This window comes from Crocuta crocuta, unplaced genomic scaffold (genome assembly GCF_008692635.1).
Source record: "Crocuta crocuta isolate KB4526 unplaced genomic scaffold, BGI_CrCroc_1.0 scaffold716, whole genome shotgun sequence".
In the NCBI taxonomy this organism is placed as follows: Eukaryota; Metazoa; Chordata; class Mammalia; order Carnivora; family Hyaenidae; genus Crocuta; species Crocuta crocuta.
The window spans coordinates 484,991-503,505 of NW_027527389.1; the positions used below are offsets into that span (position 1 = coordinate 484,991).

Genomic DNA, 18,515 nt, shown 5'->3' on the forward strand with positions numbered 1-18,515 from the left:
TTAGACTCAATCCTTCCTCTCTGGATTTCAAAGTATATAAGGAAGATCAACATGAAACAAACCAACAAAACTATTAGTACAAATTTTGATATGTTGTATTTCTGAAAAGATGAGGATGTTAAGAAAAAAAAATATTTGTGGAACTGAAATGTAGAATGAGGGCTTCAGGAAACATTTTCTTTTGTTTTTTGGTACCTCTCATGCTAGCCTAGTTGTGGGTTTGGTTTTTGTTTTCTTTTTCCCCCATGCATTTACAAAGTTAAATATTAAATGACAGATAAAATATTTTGAAATAGTTTTAAAAGATGTAATATTAGAAACCAAATAAGCATTTAAACAAGCAGCTGTGGTAAAAATGCAAAAATCCAAACAAACAGACCACCCACAAACAACCAGGCAAAATTCTCTATTGAATGTAATGAGCAAAATTGGTCTGTGAAATACAATAAACAGGGAAAGGATCCCAGGGGGCAGTGACCAGCCCTTAGCTATTGAGTCTATGGAATGAGAGTATAATCATAGGAATTTTCAGAGACAATTGAAGGTTTTCCCCCTCACCTGCCCTATTGTGACTAGGAAAGCCATGCTTCCTAGCATGTGTAAGTTAGTCACATTAATGATTTTTTTTCCTAATGGAGATATGAGTGTCTTCTTCACCCAGTATCAAAATGTTTCCTCTTTGTTCCAAAAAAAGCCTTGGATTTTGCTTTTTTAGTTTCACTTGCTTTCGAATGATCCTTTTCCACCTCTAATGATCCATCAGTAAGAAACTAAGGCCTTACTTCCCCTACCTTCCCATGATCTAGTGCCATGGTCCTTGATATTTCTTCCACTTTTACTACTTTGCCTTAAAAATGTACTGCAACTTCATCTGCCAGAACACCTTGTAATGTCTTTCCCTTTCTGAAGTTCTTCCTTGAATAAGTTATTCCATAAACATTTAGATATTGTTCCCTTTTCCTTGACATAGTTCATTTAAAAAATACCTTATATTTGTCTCCTTTTTTCTATTCCTGTTACTACTAACTACTCACCTTGGGTTACCAGGTTTTCCAGCTGACTCCCAAGCCACAGACCCAAACTTACATGCTAAATTACCTTACAAACACTTTAAATTTAAAAAAAAAAAAAGTTTATTCATTTAGAGAGAGACAGAGAGAGTGTGTAGGGGAGGGGCAGAGAGAGAGAGGGAGAGCTAGAGTCCCAACCAGGCTTCCTGCTGACAGTGCCATTGTGGGGCAAGAACTCATAAAACATGAGATAATGACCTGAACCAAAACCATGATGCTTAACCAACTGAGCCACCCCGGCACCTCACCTTAAATAATCCTTAAAAACATAACAGAATACCAGATTCTTTAGATTTTCTCTGCTCTGTATTTCTAAATATTTCTCACCAACTCCTGAATCCATTCCAGATTTTTCCTTCCATTTTAGGGTTGCTGAAGTGTGTTGCTTCCTTCTTAGCAAACATTATCTTCTATTAGTTTCTGGAAAGTCCCTTATACTTAAGCCAGGCTAGCCTCCTCACTTCAGGACCATTTCCAACAGCTTACTTGCCAAATTTTCTCATCTTGCTCAATCTACACAGCCGAGCTATCGCCCTACCTTCTATAAAGTTATCTCAGGCCAAATTGATCTGTCTCTTCTGTCTGCTTGCATGGCTTAGGCAGCCTACCCTTCATTTTGGTATGCAGAAAACCAACTCCCCTTGTTATTTTGTGTGTATTAACTGCTCAATATAGTAGATGCCTTGCCACCTAAACTAGAAAATAAATACAAAATAAATGCAAATCTGGTTTTCCAATATCTTCAAGACTTGCAGGGTGCTCTGCATACATAATCCAAAGATCAATAAGTGTGCAAGTTAATTCACTTTGTCCTGTTCTTAGGATATGCATGTCTTAGGTGGGAGAACAGATAGAAAGAGTGACTGATGGTGGAGGATGTGGGGAGGTAGTAAAGGCTACTAACTATGTGCATGCCAGGTCTCATGTCTAGTCCCACAAAAATGAGGTGAGGTCTTGTTGATGGTAGCAATACTTCACTACCAACGGCAGTGGTATGAAAAGTCCCTGGATCCTCTGGAAAAATGCCATGGGCACTGGAACTGTAATGCATGAAAACAGTAATTTATTTTAAACTGAGTAGTGATTCTGAATTTATCATACCTTTACAATCAACATTAATTCTGTTTCCTGCATAACATATTGTGAGTGAGAAGGTTTGGTGTTCATGAGCATTAAATGAACATAAAAATAGTGATGAACCGCAACTCTTTGAATTAAAATATATACAATATTAAAGAAAGGATAACTATTTATATATGTGATAGGGTGTGAAATTTATGTTTTTAAACTCAGTTTAAGGTTGTTCTTTTGTAAAGCCAAGGTAAAAAGAATTTTATAATTTCTTTGCCTTTTGATACCTCACCTGTTTTGAATTTAATTACAGGTGTTCAATTATTGCCACAAATAGAGAGAGGCTGGGGTGAGAGATCTTAAACTATTGGTTACTTACATACCCACCCATTTTATCTAACAGAAGAGTTAAGATAATACATTTAATTATTTTTTTAAAAAATTCTAAATACTAGGCAAGCTATATTACTCAGCTGACTTATGTATCAACAAAGTCACCATTTAGAAACTTTTCTGAAGAGCTGAGGCATATTCCTGAGATGTGACATATCCAAGAGAAATACTAATTTCTGTTCTGCTATTGCTAGCTTCTTGTATTTGAGCTTTTCAAAGCAGCACCTTTTCTAGAAAACTCAGTTCTCTTAAGAGACTATGTAACATACTCAAAAGAAATAAATTATTAAAAAGGATTTGTGTTAATATCATTATAATTTGCAGCATTTTTTTCTTAAAATTTTTAAAAGTTTATTTATTTTAGAGACAGAGTCAGAGCACAAGCCTGGAAGGGTCAGAGAGAGAGGGAGACACAGAATCTGAAGCAAGCTCTAGGCTCTGAGCTGTCAGCACAGAGCCCGACGTGGGGCTTAAACCCACAAATCATGAGATCATGACCTGATCTGAGGTCAGATATTTAACTGACTGCACCACCCAGGTGCCCCAGCAGCATTCTTTTCTGACAGAAAATATGTAATGAATTTTTTGTCCTTTAATTATGCTAGGATTAAGATTTTTTATTTTGAATGAAAATAAGCTTTAAAAATATGCATTATTTGTTTTTAACATAAATTTAAAAAATTGCTTAACTAGATAGTGTTTTTCCCTGAAATGTACCACAGCTGTAGCTGTTTAAAGTCAACAAAGAATATATTTTTCAGAGTGTATTTTTGGCTCTTCTGTTTTTTTTTTCTTTGTTTTCTGTTTTTTTTTGTTTGTTTGTTTGTTTTTTAAGAGAGAGAGAGAGAACGAGCAGGGGTGAGGCAGAGAGAGGGGGAGACACAGTCTGTAGCAGGCTCCAGGCTGTGAGCTGTCAGCACACAGCCCAACATGGGGCTTGAACTCACGAACCAGGAGATCATGACCTGAGCTAAAGTTGGACACTTAACTAACTGAGCCACCCTGGCACCTCTTGACTCTTCTGTTTTAAAGCCAATATGTAATATTTACCAAAGCAGACAGTTTATAGTTGACAGTTCATATCTGGATTTATTTTCTGGAAGATGTTTACAGGGACCACATCAGGCATGTATAATTTTCCCTAATCCCAGGCTATTCTGTATTTAAATACATAGTATCCATATACTCCTTTAGTGATATTTTATCATGATTTATATAATCTTGATATTTAGAAAGACAATTAACTACACATTTAATAAACTTACATATTTTTACCCTTTCACTTTATAGAAAGTATTTGTGACAGGTTATGAGAGTATGTACATAAAATTACAGTCAGATGTAAATAATGAATCAAGTCTAGAGAAAATAGAAGACCTGGTAAAGACCAAAACAGAATCTCAAAACATTTCCTCAGTTGATGATTTGCACTCTGAGCTGGAAACTATGCCAAGTTTTATTTATTTCTAATTATCAGAAGGGGTGTAAAACATGACAATTATTCAGAGAAATCAAAGGTATTCATTCTAAGCACTGAGTTTTTCAAAAGAAATTTCTCATGTGGGATTTCAGGTTGGGGGCAATTATAAAAATAGAATTCTATGATGAAGTGTTTAAAAATAAGTAACCCAAATCCTGTTGTTTAAGCTTATTCATGCACCATACTTTGTTATGCTCTATTTCCTGCAGTCATCTAGCCTATGAGTTACATTTTCTCTTGCTTGTTGCTGGAGTCCAGCAAGAGGGATCTTTCAGGTACAGAGCAGATGGGGTCAGGGGACACAGAAATTAAAACCATGTAGAGAGAAGGATTTCCATGCTATGTGTGTATCCTATAGGTAAATCTTCTAATTGATATTTGTTTTATATGAGAAAATTATTGATTATTTTACTTTGTTAACCCACTAGTATAAGATGACTGAGTCAGTGGTTTTCATATAGAAGACTTTTCTGTAGCTGGCCCAGATCATCTGCTATTTTTAAGAGGAAAGGATAATTTACTTAGTTTTCCTTTTTAAAAATAGAATAATATGATCCCTATCCCATACTTGTTTTCTATCATTCTCTTAAAAAGATCAAAAGATTGCTGTATTTATCCTTCTTTTTCCTGTCTTTTGCTTTTGGTCCAGTTTTTACACAAAAGCAAAAAATCTGCTATTTTTCTGAAATAGAATTTAAACTGGGTAATTACACAAGGGATACAGTGCTGATGCATAGAGGCACATGGACCCCAATGTTCACAGCAGCACTCTCAACAATAGCCAAAACATGGAAACAGCCTAAGTGTCCATCAACAGACAAATGGATCAAGAAGATGTGGTATATTTATACAATGGAATACTACGTGGCAATGAGAAAGAATGAAATCTGGCCATGTGTAGCAACATAGACGGACCTTGAGGGTGTTATGCTGAGCGAAATAAGTCAGGCAGAGAAGGACAGACACCATATGTTTGCACGTATAGGAGGATTAGGAAGAACTTAACGGAGGACCAAGGGAGAGAAGAAGGGGGGAATAGTGGGGGAAAGAGAGAGAGGCAAACCATGAGAGACTCTTGAATGCTGAGAACAAACTGAGGACTGATGGGTATGGGGGGGAGGTGGAGGGGGGAGATGGGCATGGAGGAGGGCACTTGTGGGGATGAGCACTGGTGTTATATGGAAACCAACTTGACAATAAACTCTTTAAGAAAAAAATTAAAAATAAAATAAAATTGGGTAATTACAGTAACTTCATGGCAGTTAACTCTATATGTCAGTATTTGCATTAAGCTCAATAAATCCCAATAATAAATATCTTCACATTATGTTAAATTTGTGTGTATATGTATACCTTGTATAAGTTAAAAATTTGATTTACTATTCTAGTCTTGAGTCTTGTAAAAGTTATAGACCTATCCTTTTAAATATTCCTTTTAGAAACCTCCCTATTCACTACTTTGCTTCTGGATCAGATAAAAATACACTGCAATCAAATATGTAATTTTAAATTTTATAGTAGCCACTTTAAAGAAAAATAAAAAGGAAGATAGAATTAATTTTAAAAACTTTATTTTATTGAACCTAATATTTCATTCAACTAAAATATTATCAATTTTAGATGGAATCACCACAAAATTATTAATGGAACATATGCATTTTCATTCATTAAAATATTTTTGTACTTATATAACATCTAAATTCAGATGCTATATTTCCAACAGCTAAAGTGAATGTAGTCTTCCCAAAATAATACAGTTGTGTCAGAAGACAATATTTGATGCTGCTTCACTTTTAAAATTTTAAATCAACTAAAATTAAATAAAATAAAAATACAGTTCTTCCATGACACAGGTCACATTTTAAGTACTCAATAGTCTAATGTGGACAGTGGCTACTTATTGGACAATGAAGCTCCACACTGGAAGCACTTTACTTNCAAGAACCCTCAATTCATGAATATATTTACAAGTGATATTGACACACCATGGTATTAATGGATTATGTATTACAAAAATACACAGAAGATAGAAATTTTTGAAGATGACACAGCATTTTAAAATAATGGTTATTTTGGGGTGCCTGGGTGGCTCAATCAGTTAAATCAGTTCAACCTCAGCTCAGGTCATGATTTCATGGTTAGTGAGTTTGAGCCCTGCATCGGGGTCTGTGCTGACAGCTCAAAGCCTGGAGCCTGCTTCAGATTCTGTGTCTCCTCCCTCCCTTCCCCTGCTTGCACTCTGTCTCTCTCTCAAAATTAATCATTAAAAATTTTTTAAATAAAAAAATATAATAGTAGCTATTTTATCTTCATTAAAAAGTTCTTTTTTATTGAAATATAGTTGACATATAATGTTACATTAATTTCAGGTGCTTACTCATCTTTTGAACACCTTTTTAATTTAAAACTATGTGATTAAATAGGGTTTATTATTTTTAAGATATTATTTTTACATTTTTTTCATCGATAGATTTGGAAGGCTGTTTCTACAATCAGTTTAATATTGAGTTGTAATGACTATTAGGACTGAAAAAGATGGCTTACAAAGACTACAAACTACACATTTAAGGAGAAGTTCAATGTTACCATCATATATTTAAATCCCTATGATAGTCTTCTTGACAGTTTTGAAGACTGAATTCTTGTCAGGTAGGATTAAATTGTCATGGTTTCTACCTTGGAATTTAGTTGGCTACAAGCTCATTCCTAACACATTCACACACAGAAAGTGTCAGCCTTTCCCTTTTTGTGACTTATTGGTACCTGCAACATCTTCAATCTGTGGTGTATTTGCAGGACTCTTTGAAAGCCACTGGTTCCCTGTGAGTGCTAGTTTTATTAAAATTAAATAACATATAGATCTACCCAAGCAGGCTCATGTAATCTGCAGCATACCTTACAATAATGAATTTAACAAGGGCGTAACAGGCTGCCAGGCAATGTCCTCCCTGCCTTCACGAGTCCTCATGCACCGTAAATCACATGTTTATATGACATGTGTACTTAAACGACGTTTCCTTTACATACCCAAGAAATGTTTCAGTGTCATTCTGTGTGTTAGAAAACTTATATTTCTTTTTTCTTATATAAAATATAAGCATAAATATATGACTTGCTGTTTTCTTCTCAGACTCCTTCAAATCATGTGACTGATCCCAATCACAATGTCCTCCTTGGGTAACCACTTACCATTATGAAGACTATTGATATAAGTTAAAATGTTCCTTAGCGTCAGGATGGATTATGATTTGGTGATATTATATACTGATATTTTGATTGGAGGATTTTTCTTTTATTGAACATTGGTAGAGGTTTCAATAAATCTAATATAAGTGACTAGAAATATCTTTCATTGACTAACATTGAATACCAGAATATAGCTTTTTCTTTTTTAAATGTAATTGAAGTATAATTGACATACAATGTTATATTAGTTTTAGGTGTATACCATAGTAATTCTGCTTTTGCAAACACTGCAAAATGATCACCTAAGTCTAGTTCTCACTGTCATTACACAAAGTTAAAACAATATTATCAACTATATTTCCCAGTCTGTACATCACATCTCCATGAATTATTTATTTGATAAATAGAAGTTTGTATTCCTTGATCCCTTTTACCCATTTCATCCTCCCCAATTTTCTCCCCACTGGTAATCATTAATCTGTTCTCTGTATCTATGAATCTGGGTTTTATTTTGTTTTGTTTGTTTGTTTTGTTTTTTAGATTCCGCATATACATGAAATCATGCAGTGTTTGTGTTTCTCTAACTTATTACACTTAGCATAATACCCTTAAGGTTCATCCGTGTTGTGACAAGTAGTGAGATTTTATTCCTTTTTTATGGCTGAGTAGTATTCCATTGCATATATGTAGCATTCCTTCTTTATCCATCCATCTATCAATGGACCCTTAGGTTGCTTCCATATCTTAGCTACTGAAAATAATACTGTGATAAACATAACAGTGCATATATATTTTTGAGTTACTGTTTTTATTCTTTGGATAAATATCCAGGAGTAGAATTGATGGATCATATAGTAATTCCATTTTAATTGTTTGAGGGAGATCATACTGTTTTCCACAGTAGCTACAGCAGTTTGCATTTTCATCAACAGGCATGGTGTTCCCTTTTCTGCATGTACACAGCACTTAACACTTGTCCCTCCTTGATGGCCATTCAATGGTATAATGAATGGCCATTCATTAGTGTAAGGTGGTATCTCATTATAATTTTGATTTGAGTTTTTCTGACAGTTAGTGATGTTGTACATCTTTTCATATGCCTGTTGGCCCTTTGTATTTCTTATTTGGAAAAATGTCTGTTTAGGTCCTGTGCCCATTTTGTAATAGTATTGTTTGTTTTTTATTATTGAGTTGCAAGTGTTCTATACATATTTTAGATATTAATGCCTTATTAGATAAGATTTGCAAATATCTTCTCCCATTCAATACGTTGCTTTTCATTTTGTTGATGGTTTCTTTGACCATACAGAAGCTTTTTAGTTTGATATAGGCACATTTGTTTATTTTTACATTTGTTGCCCATATCTTTGGAGTCAGATGAAAAAAAAACAGCTCTAAGACCAGTGTCAAGCAGCTTATTGCCTATGTGTTCTTCTAGGAGTTTTATGGTTTCAGGTCTTTAATCCATTTTTAGATAATTTCTGTATGGTATAGGATAGTGGTTCATTTCATTGTTTTGCAAGTAGCTGTTTAGTTTTCCCAACACCATTTATTGGAAGACAGCTATGCTTTCCACTATACTACCAATGCACATATGATACCATTTATTGAAGAGACTGTCCTTTTCCCCATTAATATTTTTGGTCCCAATGTCATGTGAATTAACTGTGTATGCATGGGTTTATTTCTAGGCTCTCTATTATGTTCCATTGTCCTTGTGTCTCTTTTTATGACAAACCGTATTATTTTGATGACTATAACCTTGTAGAATACTTGTAAATCCAGGAACATGATGCCTCCAACTTTGTTCTTTCTCAAGATTGCTTTGCTGTTCAGTGTCTTTTGTGTTCGTACAAATTTTAGAATTATTTGTTCTATTTCTGTGAAAGATGCCATTGGAATCTTGATAGAGATTGTAATGTGTAGACTATAGATTGTTTTACGTAGAATGAGTATTTTAACAATATTAATTCTTTTAATTCATGAGCATGATTTATCTTCTCTTTCATTTCTTTCATCAAATTATTTCTATTTTTCAATATACATGTCTTTAACCTTCTTGGTTAAATTTATTTCTAGGTATTTTACTCTTTTTGATGCAATTGTGAATGGAATTGTTTTCTAGATTTCTCTTTTTGATATTTCATTTTTAGTGTATAGAAATACATTTTTTATAAAATTAATTGACTTTGTATCCTGCAATTTTACTGAATTTATTTATTAGTTCTAACAGTTTTTTGGTGGCGTCTTTAGGGTTTTCTGGGTATAATATCATGCAATCTGCAAATAGTGACAGTTTTACTTCTTCCTTTCCAATTTGTATGTCTTTTGTTTCTTTTTCTTGCCTAAGTGCTGTGACTAGGCTTTCAATAATATGTTGCATAAAAGCGGGGATGGGGGCATTCCTGCCTTGTTTCTGATCTTAGAGGAAAAGCTCTTACCTTTCACTATTGAAATAATATTAGCTATGGATTTGTCATGTATCTACTTCATCATTTTGAAGTACATTCCCTCTATACCCACTTTGTTGAGAGTTTATATCGTAAATGGATGTTGAATTTGTTAAATGCTTTTTCTGCATCTATTAAAATGACCATATGGTTTTTAACTTTCATTTTGTTAATATGGTGCAGTGTGTTAATTGATTTGCAAATATTGAATGCTTCTTTTTTTTTTTTAATGTTTTATTTATTTCTAGGAGAGAGAGAGAGACAGCGTGAGCAGGGGAGGGTCAGAGAGAGAGGGAGTCACAGACTGAAACAGGCTCCAGGCTCTGAGCTGGCAGTCAGCACAGAGCCCGACGCGGGGCCCGAACCCACGAACCGCAAGATCATGACCTAAGCGAAAGTCGGACGCTCAACCGACTAAGCCACCCAGGCGCCCCAAATATTGAATGCTTCTTGTGTCTGTGGAATAATATATAAGATGGATATGTTGCTTTTCATGTATCATTGAATTTGGTTTGCTAATATTCTTCTGAGGGTGTTTGCATCTATGATCATCAGGAATATTAGCCTGTAATTTTCTTTTCTGTGTAGTGTCTTTGTCTGGTTTTGGTATCAGGGTAACGCTGGCCTCATAAAATAAATTTGAGAGCACTCCTTTTCTTAAAATTTTTTGGAAGAATTTGTGAAGGACATGTATTAAATCTTTGAATGTTTAGTAGAACATACCAGTGAAGCTATCTGGTCCTGGACTTTGGTTTGTTGAGAAGTTTGGTTACTGATTCAATTTTCTTATTAGTAATTAGTCTATTCAGATTTGTATGTCTTCCTGATTCAGTCTTGGAATATTGTATGTTTCTACAAGTTTATCCATTTCATGTAGGTTGTCCAGTTTATTGGTGTATAATTGCTCATAACATTCTCTTATAATTCTTTGTATTACTTGATATCAGTTGTAACTTCTCTTTTATTTCTGATTTTATATATTTGAGCTCTCTCTCTTTTTTTCTTAGTGAGGCAAACTGAAGTTTTTTCAAGTTTGTTTATTTTTTCAAAGAGCCCCTTCATAGTTTCATTGATCTTTTCTATTGTCCTTTTAGTCTCATTTCATTTCTTTCTACTCTCATCTTTATTATTTCCTTCTAGTAATTCTGAGCTTCATTTGTTCTGCTTTTTCTAGTTCTTTTAGGAAAAAAGTTGGATTGTTTGAGATTTTCTTGATTCTTGAGTTAGCTATGTACTTCCCTCTTAAAACTGCTTTTGCTGTACCTTATAGAATTTTGGTAATTCATTTTTCTGTTTTCATTTGTCTTTACTTATTTCTAAGTTACCCCTTTGATTTCTTCAATGACCTAGTAGTTGCTCGGTAGCATATTATTTAATCCCTACATCTTTGTGAGTTTTCCAGTTTTTTCCTTGCAGGTGGTTTCTAATTTCATACCTTCAGAAGCTCGATAAGACTTCAGTCTTCTTGAATTTATTGAGACTTGTTTTGTGGCCTAAAAACATGCAGTCTATCCTAGAGAATGTCCTTTGTACATTTGAGAAGAATATGTATTCTGCTACTTTTTAATGGAATATTCTGTATGTGTCTATTAAGTCCATCTAATGGAATTAAGTACATATAATTTAAGGCCAATATTTTCTTATTGACTTTCTGTCTTGATGATCTACCCATTGATATGTATGATGTTAAAGCCCCTACCATTATTGTATTACTATAAGTTTATAGCTACTCTCTGTTTCTTTCTTCTCTTTTTCTCTTCTTTTGAGGAATTTTGTTTTGCTTTAGTGGTGTGTTTAAATTACTTTTTTCTTTTGTGTATTTATTATAAATTTTTGCATTGTGGTTATAGTGAGGTTCATATATAACATTCCTTGTATATACCAGTCTATTTTAAATAAATAAGCAACTTAAATTTGAGCAACTTTCAAAACTCTACATTTTTATCCCCCCTGTTTATATATTTGATGTCACATTTTACCTCTTTTCATTTTATATATCCCTTAATTAATTATTGTAGCCTTAGTTAATTTTACTTCTTTTGTCTTTTAAGCTTCATACTAGCTTTATGAGTGACCTTTCCACCACCTTTGCTATATATTCACCTTTTCCAGTGAAATTTTTACTTTTGTGTGTTTTCTTGTTAATAAGAACCATTTATTTTCTGCTGAAAAAGTCCCTTTAAATATTTTTTACATGACCAGTTCAGTGTTGATGAACTCATTTAGTTTTTACTTATCTGAAAAATTCTTTATCTCTTCTTCAATTCTGAATAACTTTGGGGGGACATGTTTTCTTTTAGAACTTTGAATATGGCATACCACTTCCTTCTGGCTTGCAAAGTTTCTGTTAAAATTTTGCTAATAGCCTTAGGGATTTCCCTTGTATGCAACAATTTGTTTTTCTCTTGTTGTTAAGATTTCTTTATTTTTAAGTTTTGACTTTTAATTCTAATACGACTCAGTATTTATCTCTGGGTTCATTTTATTTGGAATGCTCTGGACCTGAATGTCTGTTTCTTTCACTGTATTAGGGAAGTTTTCAACCATTATTTCTGTAAATAATTTTTTTACCCTTTTCTCTCTCTTCTTCTGGGATCCTTATAATGAGAATGTAATTATGCATGATGTTTTTTCTATTACTGTTTAAGCTATCTGCATTTTTTAAAAAATGCTTTCCTTTTTACTGCTTTGACTGGGTGAATGCCAGTGTTGTTTTCCAGTTTACTGATTCGTTCTTCTGTTTTATCAAGTCTACTTAGTGTATTTTTCTTATTTCAATTATTATATTCTTTAGTTCTGTGACTTTTGTTTGGTACTTTAAAAAAGTATGTTCTCTTTGCTGAAGTTTTCACTGTGTTCATCCATTCTGCCCCCAAGTTTGGTGACTGTGTTTATGACTATTACTTTGAATTCTTTATCAGATTAGTTAATTTCCTTTATCATTAAGATCTTTTTCTGAGGTTTGGTCTTCTACTGTCATTAAGGACATATTTCTCTGTCCTAACTGTGTTTGTTTCTATGTATTAGTTGAAATAGCTACCTCTTTCCATCTTGATGTGTGTGAAACATGAAGCCCGTCTGTCAGGCTAAAGCTCCAGGATAAGTAATGGGAGTTATGTGTTAGTCTGCTGTCTGTGCAGAGTCCTGGGTGTGTTGACTTACTAAGACTTTTTAGCAAATGTTGTAGTCGCTTAGAGCTCAGGAATGTCAGCTGCTTTTGACAACCAGAGCCAGGTGAACAACACGCATCCGCTATGTGGTGTGTGCATGTCTGTGGACTTTAGCAGGGCAGCTGGCGACTGTAGGAAGGAGGGCAGGCGCGTCATCATCAGAAAGGCAACATGCCTTGCTTGGCTGCACATGCCCACAAGCTTCAATAGTGTTGCTGGCAAGTGTTCTTTCTGTGTGCATGTGCTGTTCTCAGTTTTGGGGCAAGAGAATGTTACGGCCATTTGTGCTCAACCCCCCCCCCCCCCCCCGAGAGCAGAGGATAACTGCGACTGCCCATGTTCTTCAGATTTAGTAAGGCAGTGGCACAGTACAATGCCTCCTTGCTCCAACCCATCTTAGCAAGGCAGTAGGATGTGCTTTGTCTGAGTGCCCCTGCCTGTACTAGCAGGGTCAGTGGAGCGCACACAATTGGCATCCACCAGTGCCTCCATCTCCGGAGAGAGCCCCAGTTGTGTCCTGCCCCTCCAGCAGATCCCCACAGATCAACAAATGAATCTCCTTCAAACACAGTCTAGGGCTTTTCAAAGTGGTGCTTTTGCTCTGGTTCCCCAGGGGAGTCGGAGCATATGTAAGCCTTTTATTTTAAAAGGATAATCCGTTTTCTATCGCACTTTGGGTCATAAGATATCAACCCCATTGGTGTTCTACCCCAAGGATTTTTGGAAACTCCTCTCTTCAGAGCAGAGCCCAAGGGTTAAGATGCAATGTGGGGCATCAACCCCTGGCTCCTGCAGGAGAAACTGCAGACTGGTGAGACTCCTCCCATTATAAGCCTCAGTGCCAGTGGTGGGGATTTTCGCCGAGACTGTGTCTCTGCCTCTCATACTCTTCTCAGTGTGATCCTTTAATCTTTTGTTGTGGAGAGCAGTTCATCTAGTTTTCAGATCTTTTTCAGAGGGAAATGATTCATATGTAGCTGTAGATTTGGTGCTTCTGTGGGAGGAGAAGGTGAGTTCAGGATCTTCTATGCCTCAGTCTTGGAACCCCCTCAAACACCATGATATTCTTAAAGCAGATTCAAGACTTTATATGGGTTCTTTCAGCTTTGTGAATATATAAAAACTCCATCCAACAATCTGGCAGTCTTAAAGTAGGCCCAAATAGCCACTTAGACCTCATCAAACTGTGCCCAAGAGAAGAGCACAAAAAACTGTGCCAGCTAACGAACAAATGTAAGAGTGGAGGAATTAAGATCTCTATTTTAAAAATATTCCTCATTTTCATTCACTTCATAAGAATTCAAATTATGCTTTCTTACATTTCAGACGATGATACTCTGTTGAAAGGAACTGAGAAAGCTTTTTAGCAAGAAAAAAAATTAAAGGATGTTTTAAAATGTTGCTAGTATGATTAATTTTTATTTATTTAATTTTTATGTTTATTTATTTTTGAGGGAGATGAACAGAGTGTGAGCCAAGGAGAGGGAGAGAGGGAGGGAGACACGGAATCTAAAGCAGGCTTCAGGCTCTGAGCCGTCAACACAGAGCCCAACCCGAGGCTCAAACCCATGAACCGAGAGATCATGACCTGAACCAACATTGGACACTTAACCAACTGAGCCACTGAGGTGCCCCTATTTATTTTTAAAACTAAATTTAAAGTCTGACCGTTTATTTTAGGGGCACCTGGCTGGCTCAGTAGGTTGAGTGTCTGATGTCGGCTCAGGTCATGATCACATGGTTCATGGGTTTGAGCCCCATGTGCTGTGCTGACAGTTCAGAGCCTGGAGCCTGCTTCAGATTCTGTGTCTCTTTCTGCCCCTCCATCGCTTATGCTATGTCTCTCCCCACCTCTCAAAAATGAATAAATGTTAAACATTTTTTTACAATGTCTGACCATTCATTTTTAATGCTATGCTGATAATAAGTGATAGAAAAAGGATTTTTTTCATATTTTATAAAAATATGCCATTTTTTAGAATTTTAATTTGATTGTAGTTTTATATCATTTGTTCATCCTTCCTATTTTTGTAGTGGCTAATATTAGTAAAATGTATTCTGTACTTAAAGTTTTTTTTCTTTATTCTGTTTTCCAAAAATTATAAAGACCTTTATTAGTCAAAAGTAATCAATGTTTACACCCTGTTCTCCAAAGCTCAGGAAATTCCCAGCCAAATTAATTGGATGATGATCTCTATTCAATGTGATTGTTATTTACATGGTACTTGATATGCTGTTTTCCACTAATGAGAAATATATCTGAGATGATTAGATCTAAAGAATGGTAAAATTAAAATCACCATACTCCTCATTTTGATCTTTTATATCAAATCCAAAAAGGCTTGAGGTGTGCCAGGTGAAAGATTAATAATCTCCTACTATAATATGTTCTCTCTAGTTAGCTAAGAGATCCTGATCTTAATCTGTGATTTTGGTGTTTTATTTTATTTCTTTAAGTTTATTTCTTCATTTTGAGAGAAACAGAGGGAGTGAGCGGGGAGTGGGGGGAGGGGAAGGGCAGAGAGACAGAATCCCAAGCAGGGTCCCAAGCCCCAATGCAGGGCTCAAACCTATGAAATGCGAGATCATGACCTGAATAAAAACCAAGAGTCAGTCACTCAACCAACTGAGCCACCCATAGCACCTTTGATTTTGGTTTTTTAAATAGGTCTCTGGTAGAGCAAAATGCAGTGAATTTGAGTCACAGCTCTCATAGAAAGAGGCAAGATTACCCCAACTCACTTAAGATGGATGCTATCTCCTCGATTATTCACATACTTGAACCCATGAGACATATTAATGAACAGAACTAACAAATTCACACAATTTAAGTTAGAGTACAAGTGTCATTTTTTTTTTTTTAACAACAAAAAGTCCATTGTGTGTGTGTATAAAAGGAGGTCTGTCCCTTAGTCAGAATAAACTAAATTCTACCACAGGGATAATAAACTCAAAATATCAGTGGTTTACTATGACAAAACTTCTTGCTCACTCAAATTCTTCTGGAAATACAGACAACTCTCTTAATCAGCCATCCATATGACATTTCTGTAACTCATACTGTTGTGATCTTGATCTTGTGTCTCTGCCATCTCAGTACATGGCCTCCTCATTTCCTGAAGCAGAGGAAGATCACAGAACTGCACACAGCCTTTTCATTGCCTCAGCTCAAATTAAATGATGGCATTGGCCAGAACTAGTGATACAGTTCCACCTAGCTACAAGAGGACTGATAAATGTAAGGAAGCAATAGACTGTGTTATGAGTCATTACTGTTTCTGCCACAATGCCTTAGTCATTTAAGGCAACACTTGATCTTCATGTGTCTGATTTCTCAGAGATTTATTCTGAGGTTCCATCTGAATATTTTGTAAAATCTAGTTTTCAGTGTTTTGTAAATAAGGGCTTCTGGTGAAGGTGTTAATAATGATCCATTCATTTGAAAAACAATCACTAAATGGTTAATTTATTCTAGGTAGACATTGGGGATAATGAGGAGTAAGCCATAGTCTTTCTATGTTCAAGAAGCTTATTTATTTGTGAAAAGGATCTATAAAGTTTTAAATTATACTGGTAAATACATTCTCTCATTTATTCAGTAAGTATTTGTTTATCACGTATAGGGTCTTAAAATAAGGGTTAGGACAAAGTTTCTGATTTATAGTGACTGTATTCTAGACTAGGCTAAGGAAACATGTATGGGGAATAAACATACCCCCCAAATTTTTACATCAGAGAATAATAAGTATTGTGAGGAAAATAAAACATTATGATGCTCAGAGATGAAGCTAGAAAGCCTACTTTATATTAAGTAATCAGGAAAGAATGCCGTAAAATGGAACCATTCATTCTGAGACCTGAGGAACCAGCCATTCCAATATCTGAGGATATAGCATTCGGAGAAGGGTTGGGGGGAAAGATCAGGAAGGACCAAGCTTCTTAACTTCTTGTCATTAGTTAGTGTACAGAACACTGACCAGTGACATTGAGCATAATATATCAGGAGTCAAGTGGTAAGTAATGAATTTGAAGATGGAGGCAAAATCCAGATTTTTACGGACTGTAAACTGAGGTGAGGATTCTATTGAAGAGATGTAAATAAACCACAGGCTATTTAAAGCCACCAAATTGGTCTTATTATCTTACAGTAGGGTAGGGGGGTCAGTTAGAAAAACTGTTTGGGAAAGAGTATTACTCAGCAGGATTTTTAAGAAGACCATGAGTCGGCTGCCCAGAAGAGTTAAGGGTCAGTACATGGGGAACTGGAAGCTGTACATTATTATTACAGCTGAAAACAGGGGGAATAAACTAGTAAAGATATATCTGACTGTGCTGAGAATTTGGACGCATGGACAGCAAAAAGACAGCGACTGAAGACCCCCATCGTATCTTTTTGTGTTCCACAAAAACATAAAACAAAATTGTACCATTTCCCACATTGTTTTGCTTGCCTAAAGAAAAGAAAATTAAATGATGTTTATAATTTTCATAATCTTGAGTTTGCTAAAATTATTTTTTCATTTTTGTGATTGGAGCTTCTTCATTTTATGTATATACAATGGCATAATTTGAGTTGCTGTCATGTCATGTAGACACTTATTTAACACATTTATTAATTTTGACATTGCAAATTTCTTTATGCAGTGTGATCCTGTCATGTTTTTCAAGACTTAACCAGTTTTGTAGGCTCTTTAAAACCCTATGACAGAGGTGCCTGGGTAACTCAGCTGGTTAAGCATCCTACTTTGGCTCAGGTCATGATCTGACAATTCATGGGTTTGAGCCCCGTGTAGGGCTCTGTGCTGGCAGCTCAGAGCCTGGAGCCTGCTTCAGATTCTGTGTCTCCCTTTCTCTGTGCTTCTCCCCAACCCATGCTCTGTTTCTCTCTGTCTCAAAATATATATATTTTTTAAAAATATGACATTTTAAAAATAAATAAATAAAGGGCTGACAGTATATTTCCAGAAACAGAGGTCGCTTTTTTATGTAATAAAGGCAGGTGATTCCCAGGTAGTAAAAGTCTTTCAATATTCACCCAGCTAAAGGTCACAGGATATTCTACCATGAAAGATACCATTAGATACCGGGGACACAACAGCAAATCAAAGGGGCAAAATTCTCTTTCCTGTTGTGCCTCATATCCTAGTGAGAAGAGAAGAGCAATAAACAAAATAAAATGTAAGTAAAATATAAAGTATATTAGATACTGATAGGTGCTGATAGGAGAAGAAAAATACAGTATGGAAGGGAGATGGAAACTTGGAAAAGGAGGAATGCATTTTGATAGGGTAGCCAGAGAAGGCTTTCAATAAAGACCTGATGGAGAGATTACACCAATAGATACTTGGGAGAAGAGTGTTTTAGGAAGAAAAAAAAGCAAAAGCAAGAAAGATGAGCTGAGAGGAACTCAAATGTTAAAAAAAAAAAAACAAAACAAAACACTCAGACTGCAGATGAGTCAAACAGGCCCTGGAGAATAGGTGAGGGCAAATGATGTAGATTTCAAATTCCAAAAGGAATTTGTCCTTTTCTTTCTTACTTTCTTTCTTTTTTTCCCCCCACTCAGTAATATGGGAAGATACTGAAGAGTTTTGAGATATAATGCAATGACCTGAATTGCTTTTCCGCTGTCATCCTTTGGCTTCTGTGTTTGAGAATAGATTGAAAAGGAGGAAGATTATAAGCAAGACTATAA

The 18,515-nt window shown here is 35.3% G+C and overlaps 1 protein-coding gene across 2 annotated transcripts in view; it reads left to right on the forward strand.

Moving 5' to 3' along the window:
- The window catches only part of LOC144222098 (neuroligin-1), a 654,622-nt gene that overhangs the window by 219,471 nt on the left and 416,636 nt on the right, over positions 1 to 18,515 (forward strand). The window lies entirely within an intron of this gene.